The sequence below is a fragment of the Bos taurus genome, chromosome 1 (genome assembly GCF_002263795.3).
Source record: "Bos taurus isolate L1 Dominette 01449 registration number 42190680 breed Hereford chromosome 1, ARS-UCD2.0, whole genome shotgun sequence".
Taxonomy (NCBI): domain Eukaryota; kingdom Metazoa; phylum Chordata; class Mammalia; order Artiodactyla; family Bovidae; genus Bos; species Bos taurus.
Genome location: NC_037328.1, coordinates 121,385,595 through 121,399,332, shown reverse-complemented (window position 1 = coordinate 121,399,332; position 13,738 = coordinate 121,385,595).

Below are 13,738 nucleotides of genomic sequence, written 5' to 3'. Positions count from 1 at the left end.
CTGTCCATGGAATTCCCCAGACCAGAATACTGGAGTGGGTAGGCTTTACCTTCTCCAGGGGATCTTCCCAACCCAGGGACTGATCCCAGGTCTCCCACATTGCAGGCAGATTCTTTACCAGCTGAGCCACAAGGGGAGCCCAAGAATATTGAAATGGGTAGCCTATCCCTTCTCCAGAGGATCTTCTCAACCCAGGAATTGAACCAAGGTCTCCTGTATTGCAGGCAGATTCTTTATCAACTGAGTGAGCTATGAAGGAAGCCCCTAGTGATTAAAGAGTATAAATACAGACATATTGGGCTATAAAAGGGAGATAAGAAGTAGAATTGTAACTGGAGGCAGATGTGGGTTAAAGAAAGATTTTGTTTGATTGATTGGTTTTTCTAAGGCAGAAGAAATTCATTGTGTTCAAATGTGACTGTGAAGGAACTAGAGAAGAAGATATATTTAAATTAGCAATAAGAACATTGACATTATTATAGTGTATTTATTTTATGCAAAGCTCTGTTTTAAGTTCTTTACACAAAATAAATACTCAGTACTAGGGTAAGCTATTCAGTTCAGTTCAGTTCAGTCTCTCAGTCATATCTGACTCTTTGTGATCCCATGGACTGCAGCACACCAGGCTTTGTGTGTCCATCACCAACTCCCAGAGTTTACTCAAACATGGCCATCAAGTCAGTGATGCCATCCAACCATCTCATCCTCTGTCATCCCCTTCTCCTCCTGCCTTCAGTCTTTCCCAGTATCAGGGTCTTTTCCAGTGAGTCAGTTCTTCACATCAGGTGGCCAAAGTATTGGAGCTTCAGCTTCAGCATCAGTCCTTCAATGAATATTCAGGACTGATCTCCTTTAGGATGGACTGGTTGGATCTCCTTGTAGTCCAAGGGACTCTCAAAGTCTTCTCCAAACCACAGTTCAAAAATATCAATTCTTCAGGGCTCAGCTTTCTTTATAGTCCAACTTACACATCCATACATGACTACTGGAAAAACCATAGCTTTGACTACATGGACCTTTGTCAGCAAAGTAATGGATATGCTTTTTAATATGCTGTCTAGATTGGTCATAGCTTTTCTTCCAAGAAGCAAGTGTCTTTTAATTTCTTGGCTGGAGTCACCATCCACAGTGATTTTGGAGCCAAAAAAATAAATAAATAAATAAAGCCTCTCATTGTGCCCAGTGTTTCCCCATCTATTTGCCTTGAAGTGATGGCATCATATGCCATGATCTTACTTTTCTGAAAGTTGAGTTTTAAGCCAACATTTTCACTCTCCTCTTTCACTTTTCATCAAGAGGCTCTTTACTTCTTCCCTTTCTGCCATAAGGGTGGTGTCATCTGCATATCTGAGGTTATTGATATTTCTCCCGGCATTCTTGATTCCAGCTGTGCTTCCTCCAGCCCAGCGTTTCACATGATGTACTCTGCATATAAGGTAATAAGCAAGGTGACAATATACAGCCTTGACATACTCCTTTCCCAATTTGGAACCAGTCTGTTGTTCCATGTCCAGTTCTAACTGTTGCTTGGCGACCTGCATAAAGATTTCTCAGGAGGTAGGTCAGGTGGTCTGGTATTTCCATCTCTTTAAGAATTTTCCACAGTTTTTTTTGTGATCTACACAGTAAAAGGTTTTGTCGTAGTCAGTAAAGCAGAAATAGATGTTTTTCTGGAATTGTTTTCTCTATGATCCAATGGATGTTGGCAATTTGATCTTTAGTTCCTCTGCCTTTTCGAAAACCAGCTTGAACATCTGGAATTCATGGTTCACATACTGTTGAACCCTGGCCTTTAGAATTTTGAGCATTTCTTTACTAGCGTGTGAGATGAGTGCAATTGTGTGGTAGTTTGAGCATTCTTTGGCATTGCCTTTCTTTGGGATTGGAATGAAAACTGACCTTTTCCAGTCCTGTGGCTACTCCTGAGTTTTCCAAATTTGCTGGCATATTGAGTGCAGCACTTTCACAGCATCATCTTTCAGGATTTGAAATAGCTCAACTGGAATTCCATCACCTCCACTAACTTTGTTTGTAGTGATGCTTCCTAAGGCCCACTTGACTTCGAATTCCAGGATGTCTGGCTCTAGGTGAGTGATCACCCCCTCGTGGTTATCTGGGTCATTAAGATCTTTTTTGTATAGTTCTGTGTATTCTTGCCACCTCTTCTTAATATCTTCTGCTTCTGAAGGTCCATACAATTTCTGTCCTTTATTGTGCCCATCTTTGCATGAAATATTTCCTTGGTATCTCTAATTTTTTTTGAAGAGATCTCTAGTCTTTCCCATTCTATTTTTTTCCTCTGTTTCTTTGCTTTGATCAGTGAGGAAGGCTTTCTTGTCTCTCCTTGCTATTCTTTGGAACTCTGCATTCAATGGGTATATCTTTCTTTTTCCCTTTTGCCATTTACTTTTCTTCTTTTCTCAGCTATTTGTAAGGTCTCCTCAGACAACTGTTTTGCCTTTTTCTTTCTTGGGGATGGTCTTGATCATTGCCTCCTGTACAAAGTTATGAACCTCGATCCAAGTTCTTCAGACACTGTCTAGCAGATCTAACTCCTTGAATCTATTTGTCACTTCTACTGGATAGTTGTAAGGGATTTGATTTAGGTCATACCTGAATGGTCTCGTGGTTTTTTGTTTTCCCTCTATAATAGACAAGAAAATATAATCATAGAGATAAGTTGTAATCATCTTCCCAAAGTTGTACAGGTAGTAAGTTAAGAGAGTCCAGATTTGAAACCAGGAAATTTGCCTTTGGAAGTTACTATATCAGTGAAGGCACAGTAGATAAAATATCTTCAAGCGATCACCTGGAAACATCAGTGCAACTCTTGAGAGTCCCTTGGACAGAAAGGAGATCAAACCAGTCAATCCTAAAGGAAATCAACCCTGAATATTCATTGGAAAGACTGATGCTGAAACTGAAGCTCCAACACTTTGGCCACCTGATGGGAATGGCCAACTCATTGGAAAAGACCCTGACGATGGGAAAGACTGAAGGCAAAAGAAGAGAGAGGCAGTAGGTGAGATGGTTAGATAGCATCACAGACTCAGTGAACATGAATCTGAGAAAACTCTGGGAGTTAATAAAGGACAGGTTAGCCTGGTGCGCTGCAGTCCATGGGGTTGCAAAGAGTCAGCCACAACTTAACGACTGATCAACAGCAACAAATCATGAGTTTAAAGTGAAATAATCTATAACAGCCCCCTCTGCTCTTCGGGAAGAAAGATGTAACAGAGGGAAATTGTGTGAGTATGGTTTTTCTCCTTTGGAAGAGTCAAGCAGAGAATCAGTTATTTAACTCACTTGGAGGAGAAGTTAGGCAAGATAAGAGCATATTTTTATGTAACAATGGCTGGATGTTTATTGTTTAAGGAGTAGGAACAAAGTAAAGGTAAAGGGCAGAATTCTGTTTTTCCAATCAACTAAAGTCTTTAAACTCGAAACTCACAATTTTGTTGCCGAGTTATTGAATATATTTTGAGATACTTTAGGAGGAAACTTGGCCACAATCCCATTGTTTTAAAGAAAGAACCAATTGCCTCTTCTGCAAAGGGAAAAAGCTCCATCCTTTAGGGTTATCAGAAGTCGATGCTAGTGAAAACTCCAAGTGGAGCTCTTTTAAGAAGACAGAAACAAAGATTGCAATTAATAAGAATAGATGGAGATTCAAATTCTATTATTCTATCATGGGTATTGAGTCCTAAGGGAGGTTCGAATAAAGGACTGAAGAAAGAACAAAATGATGGAAAAGGGAACGAAAGGGAACAGAAGACTAAGAATTTACATTCTAACGTTTTAACTACAAAGGCAAGAACAGAGATTAGAGAAACAAAGATATAAATTTTGTATGGTTTAGGAACATTTCTCTGAAATTTTGCAAGAGCTGCTTAGACACTTACTGAAGTCCAGTGAATATTTGATCTAGAGAAAAAAGTTGGAGTGGTAATAGGGCACTTGTTAGTGCTTCTTCTCCTTCCACTTTGCTGTCAGCCACTGTATGACCCAGTGTGAAATTCTAGAAGAGAAATTCCAATCAGAAATAAATATTTAAAAAAAAAAAGGAAAATAGCAGTCCAGTCTTATATACCATATGTCTAAAACCTGAGTGAAGAGATTGGAGGATATTTACCAGTTATTCTCTGCTCAGTGCTAGCTCCCTTTCATGCTGTACTACTCATTTCAAACATCGTAGTCTAACCATCTGGAAATTATCTTTCTGCTTGACATTTCACACTCAGTTACTCAATCTATAATCTTTTATTTTTAAGTCTTTATTTTTCACAACAGTTTTAGGTTTGTAACAAAATTGAAAAGAAGGTACAGAGATCCCCCATATCTCCTGCCCCTACACATGCATAGCCTCCCTGATTATCAACATTACTCACCACAGTTGTTTTTTTTAAACCTAGAGTGGTCCTACAGCAACACATAACAATCCTCAAAGTCCACAGTTTATATTAGGGTTCTATGGGTTTAGACAAATATGTAGTGTGTAATGACAAATAACATACAGAGTATTTTTACTGTCCTAAAAATCTGTGCCCTGTCATGTCTTTTCATCCCCCATGCCCACTTCTGGTTTTTTATTGTTCCATAAGTTTGCTTTTTCCAGACTGTCGTGCAGTTGAGATCATACAGTGTGTAGCTCTTTCATATTGGCTTCTTTCACTTATTAATATGCATTTCTTTTCCCCTGTGTTTTTCTGTGGCTTGAGAGCTCATTTCTTTTGTACTGAATAATATTCCATTGTCTAAGTACACCTGTTTACTGGAGAAGGAAATGGCAACCCACTCCAGTACTCTTGCCTGGAAAATTCCATGGATGGAGGAGCCTGGTAGGCTACAATCCACGGGGTCACAAAGAGTTAGACTCAACTGAGTGACTTCACTTTCTTTCTTTCTATAGTTCCTTTTGGAGAGGGAAATGGCAACCCAATCCAGTGTTCTTGCCTGGAAAGTCCCATGGACAGAGGGGTCTGGTGGGCTACAGTCTATGGGGTTGCAAAGAGTCGGACATGACTAAGCAACTAACACACACTGCTATTTACCCGTTAACCTACTTTAGGATGTTTTCTTTGCTCCCAAGTTTTGGCAATAATGAATAAAACTGGTATAAACATCTGTTTATAGGAATAAAGAACAAATGCAACAGATAGAACATAGTAGTGAATATGATAGATATGAATTCATCCATATCAGTAATTACTTACAATGTAAATGATGTAAATGCACCAATGAAAAAACAGAAGTCAGAATGGATCAAATAATACAACTCAACTATATGTTGTCTACAAGAAACCCACTTTAAATATGAAGACATAATTAAATAAAAATATGAACGAATGGAGAAAAATATATGATGCTAACATTGATCAGAAGAAAGTAGAAGTAGCTATATCAATTTAAGACATAGTAGACTTCATAGCAAGAAAAGTTATAAGGATAAAGATGGGCATTACTTAATGATAGTGGTCAAGTCACTGATGTTCTTCCTTTTTTATGTAGAGCTGAGTTTCTGATTTATTTAATTTTATTCTCTTTAAAAATTTCTTTTAACATTTCTTGTAAGGCAGATCTACTAGGAACAAATTCCCTCAAAATTTTGTTGATCTGAGAAAGCCCTTTATTTCTTCTTTACTTTTTAAAAATTTATTCGTAATTAAAGTATAATTAGTTTACAATGTTGTGTTGGCTTCTACTGTATGCCAATGTATAATCAGTCATAAGTATACTTACATCCCCTCCCACTTGAGCCTCCTGCCCTTGAAGGATAATATCACAGGATACAGAAGTCTAGTGCTGTGCTGTGCTTAGCCACTCAGTCATGAACAACTCTTTGTGACCCCATGGACTGCAGCCCGCCAGGCTCCTCTGTCGATGGGGATTCTCCTGGCAAAAATACTGGAGTTGGTTGCTTTACCCTCCTCCACGGGATATTCCTAACCTAGGGATTGAACCCAGGTCTCCTGCATTGCAGGAAGATTCTTTACCAGCTGAGCTACCAGGGAAGCCACTACAGAAGTCTAGGCTGCTGCTGCTGCTGCTAAGTCACTTCAGTCGTGTCTGACTCTGTGCGACCCCAGAGACGGCAGCCCACCAGGCTTCCGCATCCCTGGGATTCTCCAGGCAAGAACACTGGAGTGGGTTGCCATTTCCTTCTCCAATGCATGAAAGTGAAAAGTGAAAGTGAAGTCACTCAGTTGGGTCTGGGCTGGTGACTTTTTTCTCTCAATGCTTTAAATACTTTTAATTCACTATCCCCTTGAGTGCAAGAAGGAGAAGTTGAATATAACCTTTATCTTTGTTCCTCTGTAGCTAAGGGTTTTTTCCTTTGACTTTTTTCAGGATGTTTTCTTTACTTTTTTATTTTCTGTAATTTGAAAATGATAAGGCTAGGTATTGATTTTCTGACATTTATCTTTCTTGCTAATCTCTGAGATTCCTGGATTTGTGGTTTGGTGTCTGACATCAATTTGGGGAACTGCTCAGTCATTATTGTTTCAACTATTTTTATTAACTCCTTTCTTTCTTCTCCTAGTATTCTATTCCATATGTATTACACATTTTGTAGTTGCACACAGGCTTGGATTTTCTGGATTTTTTTTTCAGTCTTTGTTCTCTTTGCTGTTTGGTTTTCAGGGATTCTATTGATAAATCTTGTAGCTCAGAGATTCTTTCCTCAGCTGTGTTTAGTCTACTAATAAACCCATCAAAGGCATTCTTCATTCCTGTCACAGTGTTTTTGATCTCTAGCATTTCTTTTTGGTTCTTAGGATTTCCATCTCTCTGCTTACACTGCCCATCTATTCTTTCATGGCATCTACTTTATTCATTTAGCATATTAATTATAGTTTTTATTTGATTCTTTGTCTGATGATTTTAACAACCCTTCAGTGACTGGTTCTGATGCTTGCTGTGTCTCTTAAATTGTGTTTTTTGCCTTTTGGTATGTCATGTAAATTTTCTTTATATCTGGACATGATGTAAAAGTAAAAGGAACTGCTTAAATAGACCTTCAATAAGGCGGTGGTAGGGTGTTGTGGCAGAGAAGGCAATGGCACCCCACTCCAGTACTCTTGCCTGGAAAATCCCATGGATGGAGGAGCCTGGTAGGCTGCAGTCCATGGGGTCACTAAGAGTCGGACACGACTGAGTGACTTCCCTTTCCCTTTTCATGCATTGGAGAAGGAAATGGCAACCCACTCCAGTGTTCTTGCCTGGAGAATCCAGACTGCTGTCTATGGGTTCACACAGAGTTGGACATGACTGAAGTGACTTAGCAGCAGCAGCAGCAGGGTGTTGTGGGAGGGGAAGCATTCTATAGTCTGTGTTTAAGTTTCAGTAATTTAGTGAGCTTATACGTTTGGGCTGTGAACTTCACAAGTGTTTCTTAAGTTCTTTTTTTTTTTCCTCCTTCTTTAGGTAGAATAGGAAGGCTAGACTGGGATGGAATTGAGTATTTCATGCCTCTCTCATTGAAGGTTAGAACCAGCTGGAGTTGGGTATTTCCCTTCCCTAGGCCAGTTAGACTCTAATACTACCTCTTAAGTGTAGGATCTCCTTAACTAGTTTCCCCTGAGGACAGGCCTTAGTAAGAAGAGCAGAGTTTTCTTCTCTCAGTACTCTGGAGTATTTCAAAATGGCTCTTTCTCCTTTCTTAGAGAAGGAAGACCAAGAGGATTTTTCTCCAATATATACTGTGGAAATATGGTCAGATTCCTATGGGTAAATCTCACAGTATTGTGGGTGTCCTTCATGACTGAACCTCTTGGAGTTTTTAACTCTGAGTTGTCTGCCCTGAGCCTCCAGCAATTCATCAATTAGGGTTCTGTTTTTTCAACCTAGGCACTGGTTCCCATGCATTTCCAGCTGAGTCTCTGCACTGGTCAGTCCTGACTCCCTGTATTCCCTTCCCTGTTTCTTCAATCTTGGAAATAGTGGTTTCCTCTGTGCCCTCTCCTCTCTCATGAATTCTGGAAAAGTTGTTAATTTTTCAACCTGTTAAGTTTTTTGCTGGTAAGAATGAAGTGGCAACTTTTAAATTTGAGGAACCTGAAACTTTTAAAATAAAAATCCTCTCTAATCTTTTAAAATAAATGTTCTTATGATGTTAAGTACATGCTTGTTAAAAGATTTGGAAAATATGTAGGATTATTAAGATAAAAATTAATGTGTAACTCCACCAAGGAGAGATAACTATAGAATAATTGGAATATTTAACAGAGTCACACCCATCCACATCTACAACTACATTGCACAAAAACATCTTTAAATCCTCTCCAATTACTTAGTATTTATTTCATGAGCATGAAAGTGTTGATCGCTCAGTTGTATCAGACTCTTTGGGACCCCATAAACTGTAGCCCACCAGGTTCCTCTCTCCATGGAATTCTCCAGCCAAGAATACTGGAGTGGGTTGCCATTTCCTCCTCCAGGAGATCTTCCAGACCCAGGGATCGAACCTGGGTCTCCTGCATTGCAGGCAGATTCTCTACCATCTGAACCACAGGGAAGCTCCTTCATGAGTATGGTCCAATGTTATTTTTAAAAGATCTTTGAAAATGTTGTTTAATTATATAATGTCTCATTTGAGCAAGAGTCTAAAATCTTCCCGACCATTTTCCTATTATTGGTCATTGAAGCCATTTTAAAACTTTCGTTAATTAAAATAATCTCACAATGAATATTCCTATAAAGAAAACTTCATTCCGGATTGTTTTATTAAGATATTTTCCTAGAATCCAGCTACAGGGTAAAAGAATTCAAACTTTAAAAAGCTCTTAATGAATTGTTACTAAATCTTTTTACAGGAAAGCTGTGATAGTTTACTGTCTCACCTGAAGTGCATTAGAATTTCTCACCTATCGAAGGAAGGAAACACTGATTTAAAATTAAAAGGAGCTGGCTTTATTGCTTGCTTACGCATGAGTGAGATGTACTTATAAGTCACAGTGTCTCAGAGCTGATCTTATCGATACAGCTTTGAGAAGTGGAGAGTTGAGGAATTGAAGGATGCTTTGGAAATGAAAGGGTTAGGGAGTAGATGGCTTTCAGCCATGGAAGCATTGTTAGAGGAGTGCGGTTATTGTTGATTCGCTGTCCTTCAAATGTGTGTGATTGTCATCCATCATCTGACTTCACAGAGGTGTGAGTACCAGTGCAAACTGTCCCTGAGCAACTAAGATGAGTTTTAACCTCAGTTTGCTTCGTTAATTGCCAAGTTTTCAGATTATGTCCAAAGAACTATCAGTATTTTTATTATTTGGATTTGTGATGATGTTGAATTTTTTTCTATGTTTATTATTCCTTTTCTGTGTGTTCTTTTCTCATCTATTTTGTCCATAAATTGTTTTTCTCATTTGTATGACTGCCTTTTTGAGTTTCAGGAAAGAACTTTGACTATCATATGCAAATAAAATTTTTCCAGTTTATTTTTTGCTTTTCAAATTTTTGTAGTAAAAAAATCCCCTGTTTATAGATGTACCCAACCTCTCTATGCCTGCTACCACCACATTGCAGGCCTTCATTATCTTGCATTTAAATCACTGACCTGGCCTCCTGGCCAGTCTCCCAACATTAGTCTTCTTCCTTTCTCCAGGCATTGATATCACCATGATTCATCTTACAAGTACACTGCTCTTATTAAGTCAGTTTTCCTCCAGGAAAACCTCAGTGACTTCTTATGGTCTGCAACATAAAGTCCTAAGGTGCTGCACAATCCTTTCACATGCATAGACCTTTCATAACTTGCCTAGCACAATTCCTGGACTCCAAACAGCTGAAATATTTTCTCCAACATCCATTAGTTCATTCACTTTTTTATAAGCCTTTAGTCAATGCCTGCCATATGCCGTTTTCCTAGGAGATGCTAAGACAAGGAAGACCTGCAAATGTTCACAGGACAGTTGGGAAGCCCAAGAAATAATCAGACAACTGCCATAGAATATACTGAGAACTATAATGAATCAAATGAGTTAGTGGAGAGGAAAGACATGCTTCTCACAGGCGATAATGAGAAAGCTGAGCCGTGAAAGTCAAAGAGATCAGCTGCAAAGGTTTGAAGTCAAGAGGATGGATGAAACAAGTGATGGCTGTGAATAGTTCTGTACAGACAAGGCAGAAAGAGGAATGGTGAGGGATGAGGCTGGAGAGGAAACATGGACATATTTGTAGATCCATGCCAAGAAAGAAAGTGTGAAGATACCTTTAGACTATAGAACTGACCTGGTTCTCTGGATGATAAAACATGAGATGTGGGGAGGAAACAGAAATGAAGTTGTTTGACTACAGTGACATCTTTTTTCCCTGACATGACCTTCAGGGTATTAATAGATGTTGGATTCACAGACATAGGAAATTGGAGGAAAAATAGGATTGGGCCATGAGAAAAAGACCCTCAGTTAGGACATACTGAATTTGTGCATGAGGTATGCTCAGTCACTTCAGTCATGTCCAACTCTTTGTGACCCCATGAACTGTAGCCTGCCAGACTCCTCTGTCAATGGGATTCTGCAGGCAAGAATAACTGGAGTGGGTTGCCATTTCCTTCTCCAGGGCGTCTTCCCGACCCATGGATTAAACCCATGTTTCTTAAGTCTCCTGCATTGGCAGGCAGATTCTTTACCACTAGAACCACCTGTACTGTCTATGGCAAATACAGATTCGGAAGTTTAAACTGGATTTTCTTGTCTCTGCCCTTCCCTACAACAGCCCCTCTACCTACAGCAGTCTGCTCACCTCTCTCACTTTCTAAGTCCTATTCAACTATAGCCTAAGTCCCATACATGAATCCTAAAAATCTGTCTACTTGAACTCAACTGAAACACTTGCATAAAAACTATTAAACGTTACTCACCCAAATATGTGAGTCTTGTCCTCTAAATAAGGCTGCTCCTGCTTTGGGGTATGGCCCCATGTGAGATAGGGTTTTGCACTTTGCATAGGTAATTCTGGTGGTCATTTTGATTTAAATTCCACAGCAGTTAGAAATGAACAGCTTATTGAGTAATGTAGATACTAGTTGTTGGCTGACTGGAGAGAAGAATGCATGCTTTAGGGGAAGTAGGCATGTATTTTGTGGATTATTTAGCCCAGTGATAGAGAGGGATCACTGAGACATCACAGAAGTGTTTTCCCAATAAAAGGTCATGGACTGTGTGGAGTTGTGTGCAGAAGGTATGCCAGGGCCATATTATATCTTAATAGATGGAGTCCTAATTTGTGACCATTGCCATGTTTTGTACATTAGTGAATTATTAGCTTTTATTTTTATGTAAGGAAAGAGCACCTGCCTAGAGATTAATACTGAAATTCATAGCTCTCAGGTTTAAATAACACTAAGGCTGCCTTTTCCTATGTCTTCGAAGATAATTAAGCTTTAATCTTAATTGGGTTTTGAAAAAATTATATGCAACAATAGAGAAAGACACATAAGCTGTGCTGACATTCAGGATATACAGTAACTGCCCAGGTATAGGCACTATGCTTGTAGCTGATGAATTGTAAGCTTTGAATACTACTTAATTATTTCCTATATTTGATCAAAAAATGTCACTAATGTTTTTAATGATGCTTATATAGCAATTATCATTGCCTAACTATTTATGTCTGAATTTGGCAATAAGGAATTCGTGATAGGAACCACAGTCAGCTCCAGGTCTTGTTTTGGCTGATTGCATAGAGCTTCTCCATCTTTAGCTGAAAATAATAAAATCAATATGATTTCAGTATTGATCATCTGGTGATATCCATGTGTAGAGTCTACTCTTGTGTTTTTGGAAGAGAATATTTACTATGACCAGTGCATTCTCTTGGCAAAACTCTGTTAGAATTTTCCATGATTCATTTTGTACTCCAAGGCCAAATTTGCCTGTTACTCCAGGTATCTTTTGACTTCTTACTTTTGCATTCCAGTCTTCTATGATTATAAGGTCATCTTTTTTAGGTGTTAGTTCTAGAAGGTCTTATAAGTCTTCATAGAACTGTTCAACTTCAGCTTCTTCAGCATTACTGGTTGGGGTACAGACTTGGATTACTGTGATATTGAATGGTTTGCCTTAGAAACGAACAGAGATCATTATGACATTTTTGAGATTACACCCAAGTACTGCATTTTGGACTCTTTTGTTGACTATGAGGATTACTCCATTTCTTCTAAGGGATTCTTGCCCACCAGAGTAGACATAATGGTCCTCTGAATTAAATTTGCCTATTCCATTTCCATTCTAGTTTACTGATTCCTAAAATGTCGATGTTCACTCTTGCCATCTCCTGTTTGATCACTTCTAATTTACCTTAATTCATGGACCTAGCATTCCAGGATTAAATTGAAGATTTAATTAAATTGAAAAAAGTAGATATAACCACTAGATCATTCAGGTATGACCTAAATCAAATCCCATACAACACAGTGGAAGTGACAAATAGATTCAAGGGATTAGATCTGATAGACAGAGTGCCAGAAGAACTATGGATGAAGGTTAGTGACATTTTACAAGAGGCAATCATCAAGACCATCCCCAAAAAGAGAAATGCAAAATGGCAAAATGGTGGTCTCAGGAGGCCTTACAAATAGCGTAGAAAAGAAGAGAAGCAAAAGGCAAAGGGGAAAAAGAAAGATATACCCATCTAAATGCAGAGTTCCAAAGAATAGAAAAGAGAGATAAGAAAACCATCCTCAGTGGTCAATGCAAAGAAATAGAGGAAAACAATAGAATGGGAAAGACTGGAGATCTCTTCAAAAAAATTAGAGATGCCAAGGGAACATTTCATGCAAAGATGGACACAATAAAGGACAGAAATGGTATGCACCTAACAGAAGCAGAAGATATTAAGAAGAGGTGGCAAGAATACACAAAAGAATTGTATGAAAAGTTCATGACCCAGATAACCATGATGGTGTGATCACTCACCTAGAGCCATACATCCTGGAACGAGAAGTAAACTGGGCCTTGGAAAGCATCATTATGAACAAAGTTAGTGGAGGTGATGGAATTTCAGTTGAGCTATTTCAAATCCTAAAAGATGATGCTGTGAAAGTACTGCACTCAATATGCCAGCAAATTTGGAGAGCTCAGCAGTGGCCACAGGACTGGAAAAGGTTCATTTTTATCCAATCCCAAGAAGGACAGTGTCAAAGAATGTTCAAACTACCACACAATTGCATTCATCTCACACACTAGCAAAGTAATTCTCAAAATTCTCCAAGCCAGGCTTCAAAAGTATGTGAACCAAGAACTTCCAGATGTTCAAGCTGGTTTTAGAAAAGGCAGAGGAACCAGAGATCAAATTGCCAACATTCGTTGGACCACTGCAAAAGCAAGAGAGTTCAAGAAAAACATCTACTTCTGCTTTATTGATTATGTCAAATCTTTGACTGTGTAGATCACAACAGACTGTGGAAAATTCTTAAAGAGACGGAAATACCAGACCACCTGACCTGCCTCCTGAGAAATCTTTATGCAGGTCAAGAAGTAGCAGTTAGAACTGGACATAGAACAAGAGACTGGTTCCAAATCAGGAAAGGAGTACGTTAAGGCTATATATATTGTCACCTTGCTTATTTAACTTATATGCAGTGTACATCATGCAAAATGCCAGGCTGGATGAAGCACAAGCTGGAATCAAGATTGATGGAAGAAATACCAATAACCTCAGATGACACCACACTTATGGCAGAAAATGAAGAGGAACTGAAGAGCCTCTTGATGAAAGAGGAGAGTGAAAAATCAGGCTT